Source organism: Pelodiscus sinensis, chromosome 6 (genome assembly GCF_052426305.1).
Source record: "Pelodiscus sinensis isolate ZL-2025 chromosome 6, ASM5242630v1, whole genome shotgun sequence".
NCBI lineage: Eukaryota > Metazoa > Chordata > Testudines > Trionychidae > Pelodiscus > Pelodiscus sinensis.
Window position 1 is genome coordinate 123,267,159 of NC_143057.1, and position 15,528 is coordinate 123,282,686.

The following is a 15,528-nucleotide window of genomic DNA, read 5'->3' on the forward strand; positions in this document are numbered from 1 at the left end:
ACTCTGGGCACAACCAGGAAAACTTAACTCTCCTCTCCCCCAGCCCCGGAGCCATTAAAGGGGTAGACCCTGGCCACAGTGCCTGTGCCAGCTCCAAGCCTGCCAGCCAAGAGCCAGCAGTCACTGCTTCTGACCAAGTGTCCCCAAAACATGAGCCACAAGCCACTGGCAGCCAGCCCTCCACTGCTCCCCAGGAGCAATCTGCCAGCTCCCAGGAGCCTGACAGGGGCTGTAGAAAGCAGATGCCTTCCTGATCCTGGGTGGAGATCATGGACCTTATTCAGGTTTGGGGGGGATGCCCCCAACGTCCATGATCTCCGCACTAGATGGAGGAACGCAGCCATCTATGGCAGGAGAGCTGCCAGCCTGGCCACCAAAGGCCACATGTGAACCCAGGAGCGGGTTTGCATGAAAATCAAGTTGGTCCGGCGAGACCCCAAGCCTGGCCCCTGAGCTTCCCTTCCCCCTTCTTCCCCTTGCTTCCCCCTTCCAGCTCCCTCCTCCCAGGTTTCCCCCTTCCTGCTCCCACCCTCTCTTTTCCCCTCTCCCACCTCCTTTTCCCAGGCTCCCAGAAGGTTCATCTCCCCCACCCCTAGTTTTATTCAATAAACCCAGTTTCTATTTTTGAACATACATGTCTTTTGTTTGACATCAAGAAGAGGGGCTAGGCAGGGGCTAGGGAGGGGTAAGTGGAAGGGCATGAGGGAGCAATAGGACACGAGCCCCCAGTGGGGAGGACCGGGATGGCTCTGAGGGGTGGATGCTCTCCCACAGGGCCTCCTGGATCCTGACAGCCCCCTGATGGACCCCCCTGGATGGCAGCCTGCAGCAAGTGCAGCCGGGCTGATGGCACATAACTGCAATAAGACATCAATTTTAGCTCCATACGTAAGTGACTCCTGTTTGACTTTCAAGTTCCCATTCCACTCACTAAGTTCCACACCTAAAAATTATTTCTGCATTGGCAGTTTGGAGAAAAAATTGTCCTTAGGCTTTTCTGGCTCTGAGCTCATTTCTCTATTCTATCCTACAGATGATTTTTGTTGTTGTTCCTTTTCTTTTCTGAACAGGTCTTCTACTCCGTATGTTTTATGGCCCTAAGAAATATCAAAGTGTGTGCATATGGAAATATAGATGCTGAGCTAGAAGACTGTACAAACAGACATAAAACCCTCAATATGCACTCATAATATTTTGCTAATTTGGCTACATCTGTGCTACATGCTTCTTACGCAAGAAGCCTTTTGTGCAAGAGGTTTTCCGCAAAAACTTCTTGTGCAAGAACACGTCCGCACCTCAAAGCACATCGCAAAAGCAATGTGCTTTTGCGCAAGAGAGCCTCCGCACTGCATGGACGCTCTTGCACAAAAAAGCTATGATGTGTGAGAGCACCTGTGCTTTTTCCCGTAGTGGTTTCTTGTGCAAGAAACCCCTCTGGAGCATCCACACTTACCTTTTTTGCTCAATAACTGTAACGCAAAAGGGAGTTATGCTTCATAAAAGGAGGTTTACCTACAGCAGAAAAAGCCCTCTGTTCTGCCATTTTACTCTTGATTTCCCTGCGCAAAAGCACATTTGAGGTATGGCCGCTCCACGGGTTTTTGGGCAAAAAGACATAGCCCCTCAGATTAGAATTGAGTAGCTGAATCAGACTTTGGCACCTAATGGGACTTCTTTCATGTTTATTTCTTCTCTTACATGTTCCTCTCATTATCACGTGGAGATTTTGGGACCCGTGGGTTCTGTTTTCAATTTTTCTAACCATTGGCTTTGTGAATTTGGGCAAGTCACTCTTTAAGCGTCATTTTTACTCATCTGTAAAATGGGTTTACTTCTATTTCATAATTCATGTTGGATGATAATTTCAGAAATTCCATGTCAAAGTTCAAATGCAGGTCAGAATTGAAAACTGAATACGTCAAAAAGCTGAAACTAAATGTAATGCATTGGTAAAGCATCATAATAAAACGTACACAATGAAAGCAGCAGTTGAAAATACCAGCCAGTGTCATTAGTGACATATACTCTTTCCTTATCCTGAATTTTAAAGATGGGGACAAGTAGAAGTATTTATAGCATGTGATGTCAGGAGAACTCATGGAGTGTTGTTGCTTTGGCTGAGGGAGAAAGGTTGCAGCGTACTTTGTGTCAGAGGACACGGATTGCTAGAGGATGCCTGAGATATTGTTCATGTTATAATGACCTGGGTGCCCTTGTAGTACATCTGGTTTTAATCAAGGCAATATGGCTGGTGTTTCAGAACTGAATGACTATCATCATCAGGTGCCAATTTGTCTTTAGGTCTTGACAGTAAAAAGCTTTACAATAAATCAAGCTTCTTTTTTTCTTTTTCTTTTTTTTAAGCAGGAGAGTCTCTGGAAAACCATTTATGTAATTAGTTAGTTCGTTATTTCTTTATATCACAGTGGCATGTAGACATGCTCCAGGCACTCCATCTAGTGAGTGCTTCTGAGAATCTAGCTCCTCTGTCGGTGTTTAGATGGGGTTAGTGCTTAAATGAGAGCTGAGTTCTTTTGGAAACCTGCCTGTTGATTGCAGAGAGATTTTGAAAAGCTTGCACCAGTGGCTTGCCCCAAATCACTCAGGAAGATGGTGTTAGAGCCAGAAATTGAACTCAGATCTCCTGAGTTCTTGTTAGGGCGTAAATCCCCCAAACACCCCTCCTTTTAACCCTGTAATCCAGGAGACTGTTCTCCCAGTACACATTTTTTTCCCATCGTGTTTATTTAGAGCCAGATCCCAAGAGGGATTGGGCACCAGCATATGCTATTGACTTCAGTGCTCAGAGAGACCTAGGATTTATTTATTCATCTGAAATCTCTATGATGTCATTTACACTTGATCAATATATCGCCTTGCAATAAATGTACCCAATTCTCTCAGCTCCATAATACACAACATGCAAATCATTGGTTTTCCTTACACAGTCCTTCACTTGAATTGAATTAGAAAATACCGTTGATGTTCCTTACAGAGGTTTGCTTTACTTCTCGCCACATATTTTCTCATTACATTTCCCTGTGATTTATTTATGACAGCGCTCTGCATATAAAATCTGTGCTTTGACGTTCACATTGCAATGACAGGACTAATAGTCCTGGAGAAGTGTATAGGATGATTCACTCCTGGCAATGCCCTTCTCGCCTCGGAAGGAAGTCCTTGATACCCTGCACATGCTCAGAGTGGAACTGGCCACTTTTAAATTCCTCATTGTGATGTCGTTCTGGCTGTTTGACCACAGGATCTGCCTGACTAGCAGTGCAAATGAATGCAAATGCTCACTGGTGAAAGACACTCTCTCTACTAATAATCTACAGTTATTACTGATAAATATGTTCAATAGAACACCTCAACACCTGTTGGATGTTCACTTGCCCTTTGCTCTAACTAAACACAGGGAGGCAGAGTACAGATGGAGTGTAACTTATGAGATCAGATGCTGGGTGCAATCAAAGCATGCCGATAGTACATTAAATACTTACGGGCTACGTTTAGACTGGCATGATTTTCCAGAAATGCTTTTAACGGAAAAGTTTTCCATTAAAAGCATTTTCAGAACAGAGCGTCTAGATTGGCACAGACGCTTTTCCACAAAAGCACTTTTTCTGGAAAAGTGTCTGTGGCCAATCTAGATGTGCTTTTCCGCAAAAAAGCCCTGATCGCCATTTTTGCGATCGGGGCTTTTTTGTAGAAAACAAATCTGAGCTGTCTACACTGGCCCTTTTGCGCAAAAGGGACTTTTGCCCGAACGGGAGCAGCATAGTATTTCCGCAAAAAGCACTGATTTCTTACAGTAGCAAGTCAGTGCTTTTGCGGAAATTCAAGCGGCCAGTGTAAACAGCTGGCAAGTTTTTCCGGACAAGCGGCTGATTTTCCGAAAAAACTGGCCAGTCTAGACACAGCCACGTTGTTCCCAGCAGTTAGAACTGGGAAGACAGTGCCAGCATTCCTGTTCCTGCCTCTGAGACTACATGACTCTGTTTTTTAGAAGTTTCTTTACCCTCTTATAGTTAACATCTCTGTCTTAGGCCAAGTCTACGCTAGACCTGGAAGGTTATCTTGAGCTACACAGCTCTATATTCTATGTAGCTGGAATTAGTTTACGTTAAGCCAAACATGGTGGCTCCCGCACAGCGGGAGGCAGATGAGAGCAAATACTTCTCTCAGCTTCCCTTACTCCTTGGGACTGCAAGGCATACAGGTGCTCATTGGAGCTGCCCTGTGTGTTCGATTTATGGGTCTATACTAGACCCGCTAAATCAAATGTCAGAATGTTGATTTTCAGCATGGCGAGTGAAGATATGCCCTTAGTTTATGTTCCTGTAAAGGAGCTGTAACACTGACCTACTTCACAGAGATGTGGAAGACTATGAGAATGTTCTGCTTTTGCTGGATTCAAACAAGTCTCCATGTTGATTCTTTTAGGTCCACGAGCTGCATTCAATGCTGCCTGAAGTGTTGCAGACCTTTACAAGGTCTTATTTAATGCTGTTATTTTTTCCTCTTGCTAAAAGTGTTGCAAAGCTCGTCCTGGTCAAACCTCCAGTTTATCATGTATGAAATGTTATTGAGATACCCAGGTTGAGCTGAATATGGTGTCTCCAACATGTCATTCAGCTTTTCCTTGCTATTGCATAGGAGCTAGGCAATTGGTGTGCCCAGCTGAATACTGTCTTGCAAGCCCTTTGAGGAAGGCATGAAGAAATTTGTCCTATATGCCCCACTGATTGAAGCACCTCGGCATGTCACAGCGGCTATTGGATTCATCCTCATAACACCTCTCCTTAGAAGGGAAATCTGTGGAGAAAGAAAGCCTTTTTCGACAGATCCTGTAAACCTCCTTGCAGGAGGCGTAAGGGATCTGTCAAAAAAAGGCTTTCTTTCTCAACGGATCCCCTCTAGCCTGCCACTTTTTGCCAACAAATTCCTGAGTTGGCAAAACACGGTGGCCATTTTTATGCAAATTAGGCACGGGATATTTAAATCCCTGCCTCATTTGCAATGTCAACCTGCCTAATCTGCATCCCTCTGCCGACAGAGGGATGCAGTCTAGACATACCCTAAGTGTAAGACGAGAGACAAGAGATGGTTGTGGACTGTTTGGGGCAGGGTGCCTGGAATATCAAACAGTTTGTTACTTCCAGGAACAGTGCAACACCACCACGGCGGGCTCCACCCTCTTCCCGCCAGTGTGACCTTGCGCACACACTTTGTGTGAGGTCATGCTGCACTGGTAGCACCCATTTGAAGAACATCCCACCCTACCCTTAACAGCATGATCTCACCTATGTGGGAGGTGCAAGTTCACGCTGGCAGGGAAGGAACATTGTGCTCTACATGGTTGTGTCCCCCTTCTGATCGCTTGGACAAACCCAAGTCTGGTTTTGTGTTAGTACTAGATGGCGGAAAAACAAAACAAAAGCAAGACCATTTAAAACCAGACAAAAGGCCTGCCTACAGGGGAGAGACAATGAGACACTTTTGGTTGCATTGTGTGAAGGGACTTCTTTCCAAAGAAAATATTCAAAGATTTGTCTGCTGAATTGGTCCACTTTCAAGATGTAGTGAAACAAGTGAGAAAAAAATTCAACATAAAATTACAAATATACACATGCTTCTGTTTGGAACACTTTCACAATCACGAATAGTTTTAAAAAGGAAGCTATCCTAGCTATATTAAACTGTGTTATAATAAATGCATTAGATCCAGATAATCCCTGACGGAACTTTCTTGACTTTGGAAGGAGTCACACCAGAGGTGAACTTGTCTGGCTGATTATAATGTGAACACAGCCTTGAAAAAACACATTTATAATACAAACACTCTTGGGAGGATGGTTTGGTACACAACCACTTGTAATATTTGATTAGGCTTTACTTCAAAAGGGGATTTACTACGATGTCATCTTCGTAATCTAGAACCATTTCAAGGTCCAGCAGTTTTGCTTCATCCTATAGAGATGCAGTTACCAGGAGGTGAATAAATTCAAATAGGGAAATCAATGATGAACCATGCTTGTAATGTAAGAGATAGGACACAGTGCTAAGGAATATGGGTGGATTTGTGGGAGAGAGATATTTCTTCAGCTTAAACAAAAAAGAAGAAGAATGAAAAGACCTAGAAGTCTACTGCATCCATCTGTGTTTGACCAATACATGATTGTTCCCTGGATTATAATCTCCAGGGACTTGACCAACCCTATTTTCAAAAGGTCAGATGATGGCATGCCAAAGTGTGGTATAGTTCCTTGTTGAGAATTCTCCCCCCAACATATTGCCTAAATTTTTCTCATAAATCCTAGTTATCCCAAATTATTTCCTGTCTTTGTAATACGTGTACAAGGTTGTTAAATCCTGTCATAGGACTGGTGGAATAAATATCTAAATACCATGCTAAGAAGTTCTGTGTTATCAGGATAGACAGAAAGGGGAAATCAGAGGCTTTCTTTCAATTTTTTTAAATCAATATTTCAATTTTTCTAAAATCTTTTGGGGCCATTGGAAAGACTAAAGAAAAAGTTGTTACCCCAGCAAAAGGGCAGAGACGCATTTCACAACTCTTGATTCTGTGCTAACTTGACAATGATGTAGCACTGATGTAACACAGTCCTAATTACTTTGGACTGCAGGAGCATTTTTCACTAACACTATTTTTCAGTGGAAAACTAGATTTTTGACTACATGAAATTTTTTCTTCAAAAATGATTGCTTTCTACAGATGTTTTCATCAGAAAATTAAGCACCCCAAACCAAACCAAACTAGGCAAACCCAAACTAGGCAAACCAAATTATGAAATGGTGCCTTATGGGAGTTGTAGTTCAAGTGACTCATGACTCACTTTCCTCTCTGAGTCAAGTTCTCCAGCAGGATTACATTTCCCATAATACCCCATGGTAACTCAAGAAGGGTGGTTCATGATATAGTCAGCCAAGGAACCCCGGTCTATACAGGGAAATGGGGGTATGAAGCACTTAAAATACTATTTTCATGAGGTGCTGCAGCAACATTTCTGGTTTTTTTTATTATTTTAATCCAAAAGTGTTCAGAAAAAAACAGCATTTTTCTCACAAAATTCAAGGTTTTCCATAGGAGAAAAGAAATCCAACCAGCTATAGGATAGACAAACCCTTTGGGGCAGAAAGTAACAGGAGTGTGAGAACCTGTACAGGCAGTCCCTGGGTTACGTACAAGATAGGGACTGTAGGTTTGTTCTTAAGTTGAATTTGTATGTAAGTCGGAACTGGTACATATTGTAGGGGAAACTCTAGCCAAACATTTCTCCAGAGCTCAGTTTTATTCTCCCACACCTCACTTCCCTCAGTCCTTTATTCTCAAGCTGAGGTGTCTGCTGAGAAAAGCCGCTCCACGTCTCCCTGGTCTGCTGGGGGAGGGGGGCGCTAGCTTTGCGTCTCCCTGGTCTGCTGGGGTGAAGCAGCTAGTGCAGGGTTGCCTCACCCCGTTTGTAAGTAGGGATCCGATGTAAGTCAGATCCATGTAACCCGGGGACTGCCTGTATTCAAGAATCTTCTGTAATTATAAGGATGATTCAGCAATTTCATATGCACTGAGTTTGCTCTTTGCCTGTCTCACCAGCAGTTGTTCATGTTCAGTAGGAGAATCTTCATTAAAAGGGTGTGGATAGCAAGGAATACAGGAGTGGTCAGATCTTTGACTCCAAATTTTTCTGGAACACTGGATCATTATTGTTATGGTGGCTGGCTCCAAGGTTTAAATCTCTCCAGTAATATGCAGTTTCATTGTCTGTCCTTTACGCTGTGATTCACCCGGAGAATCGGCATGAGCCAGAGAGCGGTGTGGAGTGGACTGGTGAAAGGGCTGGAGAGATGAGCTGGCCAAATCATTTAAACATTGAAAAAAGTCAAATCGATGCTATTAGAGCCATGTTAGCAGGAGGCCATAAAATTCCCCACCTCATTCTTATGACAAAAATAGTAATGGTGAAAAAATGTCAGATGAATCTAATCCCCTGAGAGAGATTGTCACAAATAGGGGAAATGGACAGACAGGGAAATTAACTCATATTCTTATTATACTCTTCAGAGTTCCTCCTCAGATCACACTGGTGTCTGTCTGTAGATTATTTGTATATTTCCAAGTTCTAATCTACAGCTGTACTAATTATGAAATTTCTAGCATTGTCTTTGCAAGTTGAATTTTTAATTACCCTTCCACCGGCTTTAGTGTGTGTGTTCAGCTACAATATGTTTTATCTATATATTTTAATAACTAGAGCAATCTCTCTCTCCTGCCCCCCACACACAGAATTTTAGAAAGCAAAGCTATGAAACGGGTTAGCATATTGAAAGAGGAATGATATGGTAGATAGCCCTTATTCAATGAGGAGTGAATCTAGGTCTAGCTACCAGATGGCAAAGCTGAACACAGAAAATCCATATGTGTGATGGCAGCTAGGGAGTACCATTGACATACTTGCTTTTCCAGCCAACTGCCTCAGCAGATGCAGAGTTTTACACTTTAACATTGCAATATGGCACTAAAACCCAGGAGAAGAGTTATATGCAGGAACCAAAGGCGATTTAAAACGACAGAACCAAATTCTAGTCTCATCCGGTCAGGCTGGTAATGCTAAAGGAATGGAAGAGAAGGAGTATTTTTTTGCTTAGGAGTAGAAATTAATTTCTAATCCTCTTAGGAGAAGATCAAATAGGTCAAAAATGTACTTTTAGTTTTATAACGAGGTAAAATTTTCACATGGGATTTAGGAGCCTAAGCCCCAATTACAAAAGAGACATAAGCACTTAAGAACCTAAGTCCGATCAAATTTAGACCCCTAGAGTCCAGTCTCAAATATGTACACGTGTCTAATTTTCATTGACAGCAATAGGATTTAGGTGCCTAAATGCCTGTAAGGGTCAGAGCCTAAGTGTCAAACTTACTTTTGAAAATAAGGCTTAGGTTCTTACTTGTGACGCTGAATTGCCTAGTCTTAAAAACCTGGGTTTATATCTCTTTAGAAAATGTGAACTAGGCTCCTAAGTCACTTAGGCACTCATGAAAGTGTTGTCTGACTTTTTTACTTTAATAAAGCTGCACCCAGGTGTCTAAAAGGTCCACTCACTTACCTATTTCATTATATAATTTGAAGGAAGGACAGTCTTGTTTTTAAGTTCTGTAGTGAGCTTTGTGCTACTCCTGCTTCAGAATGGGAGTGGATTAAAATGCACTTGGAAGCTTTCAGTATGCGGCAGCAGGTTCCTCACAGACACAAAGGCTATGTCTACACTGGTGGGTTCTTGCGCAAGAACAGCCGTTCTTCTGCGGAGCGTCCACACTGCCCGCCCACTCTTGTGCAAGAATATTTACAGTAAAGTGTGGTAAGAGAGGGCTTCTTGCACAAGAACTATTCTCTTTTCTAACAAGTGTAAGCTCTCTTGCACGGCTGTGTGGATAAGTGGCAGAGGTTTCTTGCGCAAGAATGCCCTATGGCTAAAATAGCCATCAGAGCTTTCTTGCACAAGAGAGCATCCATACTGCCATGGACACTGCGCAAAAGCACATGGCAATGTGGATGTGTTCTTGAGCAAGAGTTCTTGCACAAGAACATCTTCCACAACGGTCCTTGTGCAAGAAGTCTTGCACAAGAAAACATCCACACTGCCATGTGTGAGCTGTACTTTTGTGCAAGAGCTGCTCCCATGACAGCGTGGATGCTCTCTTGTGCAAGAAAGCTCTGATGGCCATTTTAGCCATAGGGCTTTCTTGCGCAAGAAATCCCTGCTGAGCGTTCATACTGCCCTCTTGCGCAAGAGCTTCTGCACAAGAAGACTTATACCTGCTAAAAAACAGTGTAGCTCTTGCACAAGAAGCCCTCTCTTACCATGCCATACTGTAAATTTCCTTGCGCAAGAGCAGGCGGGCAGTGTGGACGCTCTGCGGATTCTTGCGCAAGAACAGCCGTTCTTGCACAAGAAGCCGCGAGTGTAGACATAGCCGTAGTGTGCAGAAGGCTAATGTGGGGCAGATTTATACCTCAGCTTGCTGCTAGTTCACAGATTTATAACTTCCAAAGCCAGGAGGGGTATTATGATCATCTGAGCTCCCCTCTTTTATAACCCAAGCCATAGAACATCCCCCCAAATAGTTCCTACGGCAGACCTTTTAGAAAAACTTCCAATATTGGCTTTAAAAGTATCAATGGAAAAAGATCTACCATGACCCTTGGTAATTTATTCTAATGGTTAATTACTCTCACTGTTAAAAAATACCTTATTTCCTGTCTGAGTTTGTCTGGCTTAAATCACAGCCATGGGATCCATGCTAGGAATTATTTTGGGGAAAGTTCTGTGGCCTGCATTATGCAAGAGGTGAAACTAGATGATCACTGTAGTTCCTCCTGGGCTTGAACTTTGTGAATTTAGTTGGAGTTCTTGTATTCTTTCAATTTAAGGTGTGTATAAAGCAAATGTTCTTTGAGTTGAAGCATCCCAGCAGAAGATGCTCATAAAGACAAGAAATTACATACTTTTCATTTACACTTACATATTATTCCTCATACCATATTGTTGGAATCTGTTAAACAGAGTAAATCCTGGTCTAAAAGGGGAGGTTGACTTAAGATACACAACTCCGGCTATGTTGACTCCATAGCTGGAGTCAACATCTCTTAAATCACATTTTCTTCCCATCCACGCAGCAGTAGGCTGATGAGAGAAAATGCTCCCATTGGCTTCCCTTACACCTCATGAGAAGTAGGAGTACCAGCACCAACAAGAGCTCCCACAAAGTTTGAATTAAAAAGTCTTTACTAGACCCGATAATTTGAACCCCTTCAAGCTTCTGCATAGTGTAGACATAACTGACAAATTCGGAGGGTTCAAAGATGCTGGATTTCATGCTGATACTCTTGGAACTGCTAAGAAAATGGAGAACATTTTTAAGAACGGTGGGAATTGATATGTTCTAATTTGACTTTAGAGGATCAAAAACTTCTTCTTTTCCAAGTACTGAGAGGTCCAAATTCTGTACTCATCTACTTCTGAGTAAATCTGGAGTAAATCCATTTGATGCAAGAGGAACAAATCTGAGTTTTTGCTGGTGTAACCGAGAGCAGAATTTGCTGCACATACAATTACCGTATATTTTTAAGACATTCAGTTGCCCACTTCAAATCCAAAGGGTTTGTTAGAAGAAGAAAAGAGCTGGTGAATTTCAGTTAAGGATTTACTAGTCATTTTGAGATTGACCCAATTTCCACTGGAAAAAGATCTGCTGATTTATGTTAGTTGGGTCTGGCCCTTGGAATAGCTGTAATTATTTACAACACATTGTTCATATTATTAACTAGTTTACACTTATAAATTGAAGCTGAGAGGCCTTTTCCTATGATGTCACTGGTGAGCCTTTTCATGGACTTCAGTGAGGTTTTGGATGGAGCCGTAAGGTACTGCATTTTGGGGCCATGTCATAGCATTACTTTGTAAGCAGAGCTCTCCACAGATATCAGGGGAAGTTCCTAAATAATGTCATTGCCATTTGCGCCTTTAACTACAAAACCTCCAATGTGCCCGCTACCATTCATAAACTCTGAACTCAGTAGAACGATTTTAAAATGCTAACAAATATTCTAGTCAGGTAGTATCCCTCTATCCTGCATTAGCAGAGGGATGGGCTAGCTGACCTAAAAGGTCTTTTCCATTTCTAACTTTTATGATTCCTTGAAATTATTTCCCTCACATTTTTGAGAAAATAAATAAAGAGAATATCTCTAATCTCACTTTCACTTTCACCACAAGCTTTCCTATCAAGAGGAATTCAAACAGGTTCTAATTTTTTAATATATATGCATAGTATAGTCCATCCATATCGTCCTTCTCTGCATCGTTTAAATATGGAAGTGCGTCAAGTACTATACGTTGAGTTGCCCTAGTGTGGCTCCAAGTCAGGAAAAGTATTTAAGAATGTGCTTAAATGTAAATCCTCTTGGTTAAGTGCTTATGTGAATGGAGATGCTTTCCTGATTCAGGGTCCCTATGAATTCTGAACTGTCCCTTCCTCCAATACACAGTTGTTCAGATCCAAAGATGATGCAGACAGTTAAGATTCTGAAAAGAAGAGACAGAAGAAGAACAAACCAACACAGTGGCAAGGACACACATATTCCAGGAAAAATAAAAGATAAAAATTCCTCCCAAATATAGCATTATCTAGAATCAATCTTTTTCAAAATTATGACATATTCTTTTTTGTCATTGTTCTTCATTGTTGGTTTGGGCTCCTACATGCAGAAAAATAGAGTAGAGCTATTGCTAGATGAAAGTGGCTTCTGTGGTTAATCTGGATTTACATCAGTGTAAATGAGAGTGCAATGGAGTAACTCCAGATTGACACCACAATGAGGGTAAATCTACACTTGCCCCCTATTTCGAAGTAGGGAGGCAAATGAAAGTGACCGAAGTTGCTAATGAAGTGCGGGATTTAAATATCCTGCGCTTGATTAGCATAGTCACGGCCGCTTGCTATTTCTGGAAATTGACTAGCCTGATTTAACTTGCCGCGTATAGACATGGTACTCCGAGAAAAACCCCTTAACTCAAATTAACTGGTACTCCTCATTGTATGTCTAGTCAATTTCCAAAATGGCGACCAGCAACTTCATTAGCAACTTTGGTCGCCTTCATTTTCCTCCCTAGTTCGAACTAGGGGGCAAGTGTAGAGGTACCCTGAGAGAGTTCAATAGAGTTATACTTAGTTTAGAATGGTATGTGAGCAGAATTAGTTGTTAACTTCAAGGAGCTAAGCAAGGTGCTAGTTGCAACAGAAATTGGCCCCACAACTGCATTATCCATCACTGTAAAGTCTTGCATATAAAAGGAGTTCCATACAAGTTAAGAATTGAAATAAAGCTGTTTTCTAATGTGCTCAATGGAAAAAAGAGAAACATAGAAATTTTCCGACTAAACAAATTTGCTTATATGTTGAGGTTCTTTACACAAATTTAGCCATTGGGAAAGACTGAAGTACTTTAATTATTTCTTTTTCTGTTCTGATAATGGCAGAATATAAAATAAATTGGACATAAAAATGTGTGTATTTTTTTTCATGTTCACTAAACCAAACTAATCTAGTACCACATCTGATCCCACATAAACTCGGCAGAGGGCTTGGAGTTTTTTCCAAACTAATAGGACTTTGGCCAAAAAATGGCCATTTGTTCGGTCTCCCAGCATATTTATTTACTTTTATGGAGTGAAATTAAAAGTGAAATAAGCATAGGAATTTCTTCCAGCATATTGCAGAAGCCCACATTTCTCTGTACAAGCCTCCCCCACCCCACCCCACCCCCATTCTTCTATAGGAAAAATCATGAATCCAAAGAATAAAAGCGATATTGTCAATTTAGTGGAAAACCCTCCCCACAGGAATTGCAATTCCAACAAGAATGTGATGGTGTGATTCAGCCCAGAAACATGCTGCAAATATTTCCTTACAGCCGCTTTTGCAACCACATCGTCCACTGCACTGCAACAAAGTTCCACAATGCAAAACATAGGCGTTTGAACACCAATTTCTTCTCACAGCAAGCATGCTGAGGGCATCAGACTACCTTCCCTGGTAGTTTATGCAAAAGTCATAAAAAATGAAATGCAGACATAATACAAATACTTGAGTCATTTCCCTATTGGTTTATAATAAGGCGTTCCTTTTTTATTCATTCCTGACATTGGTGAGTTATTTGTTGACACTAAACTTAAAACTTAAGACAGGGGGAGAGAGTTCCTTAAGGCCTGGTCTACACTAGACCAGGCAGGTTTGATTTAGGTACACCATCCAGTTACACAAAATGCATAGCTGGATATGGCGTACCTTAAGCCAAGCTGCCTCAGGCTATGTCTAGACTACAAGCTTCTTGAGCAAGAAGCCTTTTTTGGAAAAGATCTTCCAAAAAAAAAAACTTCTTGCAAAAGAGAGTGTCCACACTGAAAAAGTGCATCAAAAAAGTGATGCACTTTTTCGAAAAAAAATAGCAGCCAGACTCCCTGGACGCTATCTCGCAGGTAAGCAGTGATTGCTATGGACAGAATGGCCACCACGGCACCTGTACTTTTTACTGTTCTCTCGTCTTCCGAAAAAAATCCCTCTTTCGTGTCCACACACGTCTTTTTGTGAAAGAGCTCTTTCACAAAAAAGCTTCTTCCTCATAGAATGAGAATTACCAATTGTGCAAAAAGCCCTCTGTCGAAAGAATGCACTTGCAGTGTGGACGTAACTCAAGTTTTGTCAGAAAAATGGCCGTTTTTCTGACAAAACGCTGAAGTTTAGACATAGCCACAGTGTCTACAGCACAGGAGGCCAAAGGGAATACTCCATTGGCTTCCGTTACTGCTCACAGAATGAGGAATACAGGACGCAGGCAGGGTCTTCCCTCAGTGTTCAATTTGGGAGTCTATGCTAGACGTGCTAAGTTGAACACTAGAAGACCAATCTCCGGAGGGTCAATCTTCTCTGTAGTGTAGCCAAGTCCTCATTTATTTGGTTCCTGGCAGATTCAGTAGCTCTTTGCTCCTCCGGCTACCCACTCCCACTTGAGCAGGTTTCAACAACCAAGAAGGGCCCATGAGGGGTCAATACAGATTATAGAAGATGAGCTACATTCCATATAGCATGCAAAGAGCAGGCCCAAGCAAATGTGGATAGGACTTGTGCAGAGTGTAGAAATCTATTGGGTCACAGCGAAGTAAGAGTATTCAGCCCTAATCTGTATTCCCTTTGTAATGGGGATCTCCTTATTTTTATTCAAGGAGGGGGATCGATATTCAAGGCATGCTACAATCTCCCTCTGTTCCCTGTCTTTTAAAGGAAGATGCCGTTGATTGGGATATTAATAGGTGGAGATGGAAAGGAAAAGGACTTGATCGAGCAGGTTTGAGAGGAGATTCTCTTTGTGGATATTGCTCCAATTGATTTTTATAATGTTTTTATGTCGGCTGTAAGATGCTTAGAATGGTAGAGTAGTAAAGAGATGAGGTGCAGTGAAAGAGGAAACATGATCAGTTATTTTATACTCTAATCTGGGCTATGGAAGGCTCAGGTTCAAACTCCGGCTCTGCCAAGGACTTTGGGCACAAAGACCCTGAATGACTAGCTCACTAATCTGTGAAATGGGGATAACTGCATGTCCCTGCACCAGGTGTGTTGGTGGGTGTTAAAAGTCACAGGTGCTAGATACTATAATGATGGGAGTCACATCGGTGTCTAAAATAGATAATGATACATTGAATTCACAATGAACCGCTGACTTCTTCACGTACATTCGGCCCATAAATCCTTCTCTGCCAGGACTGCTTCCAACTGCATGAAATCCTAAGCGGCTTCAAACACAGATAAATTCTTTTGAAATGACTAGGGTTTGAGTGATTAGTCTTGCTCTTTTCTTTCCTCCCAAATATAGAGTTTCTGCTCTCGGTTGCAAGAGCCCAGGGATCAGAATTTCAATAGATATCTTTACTGAATAGGTCCAAGGCCAG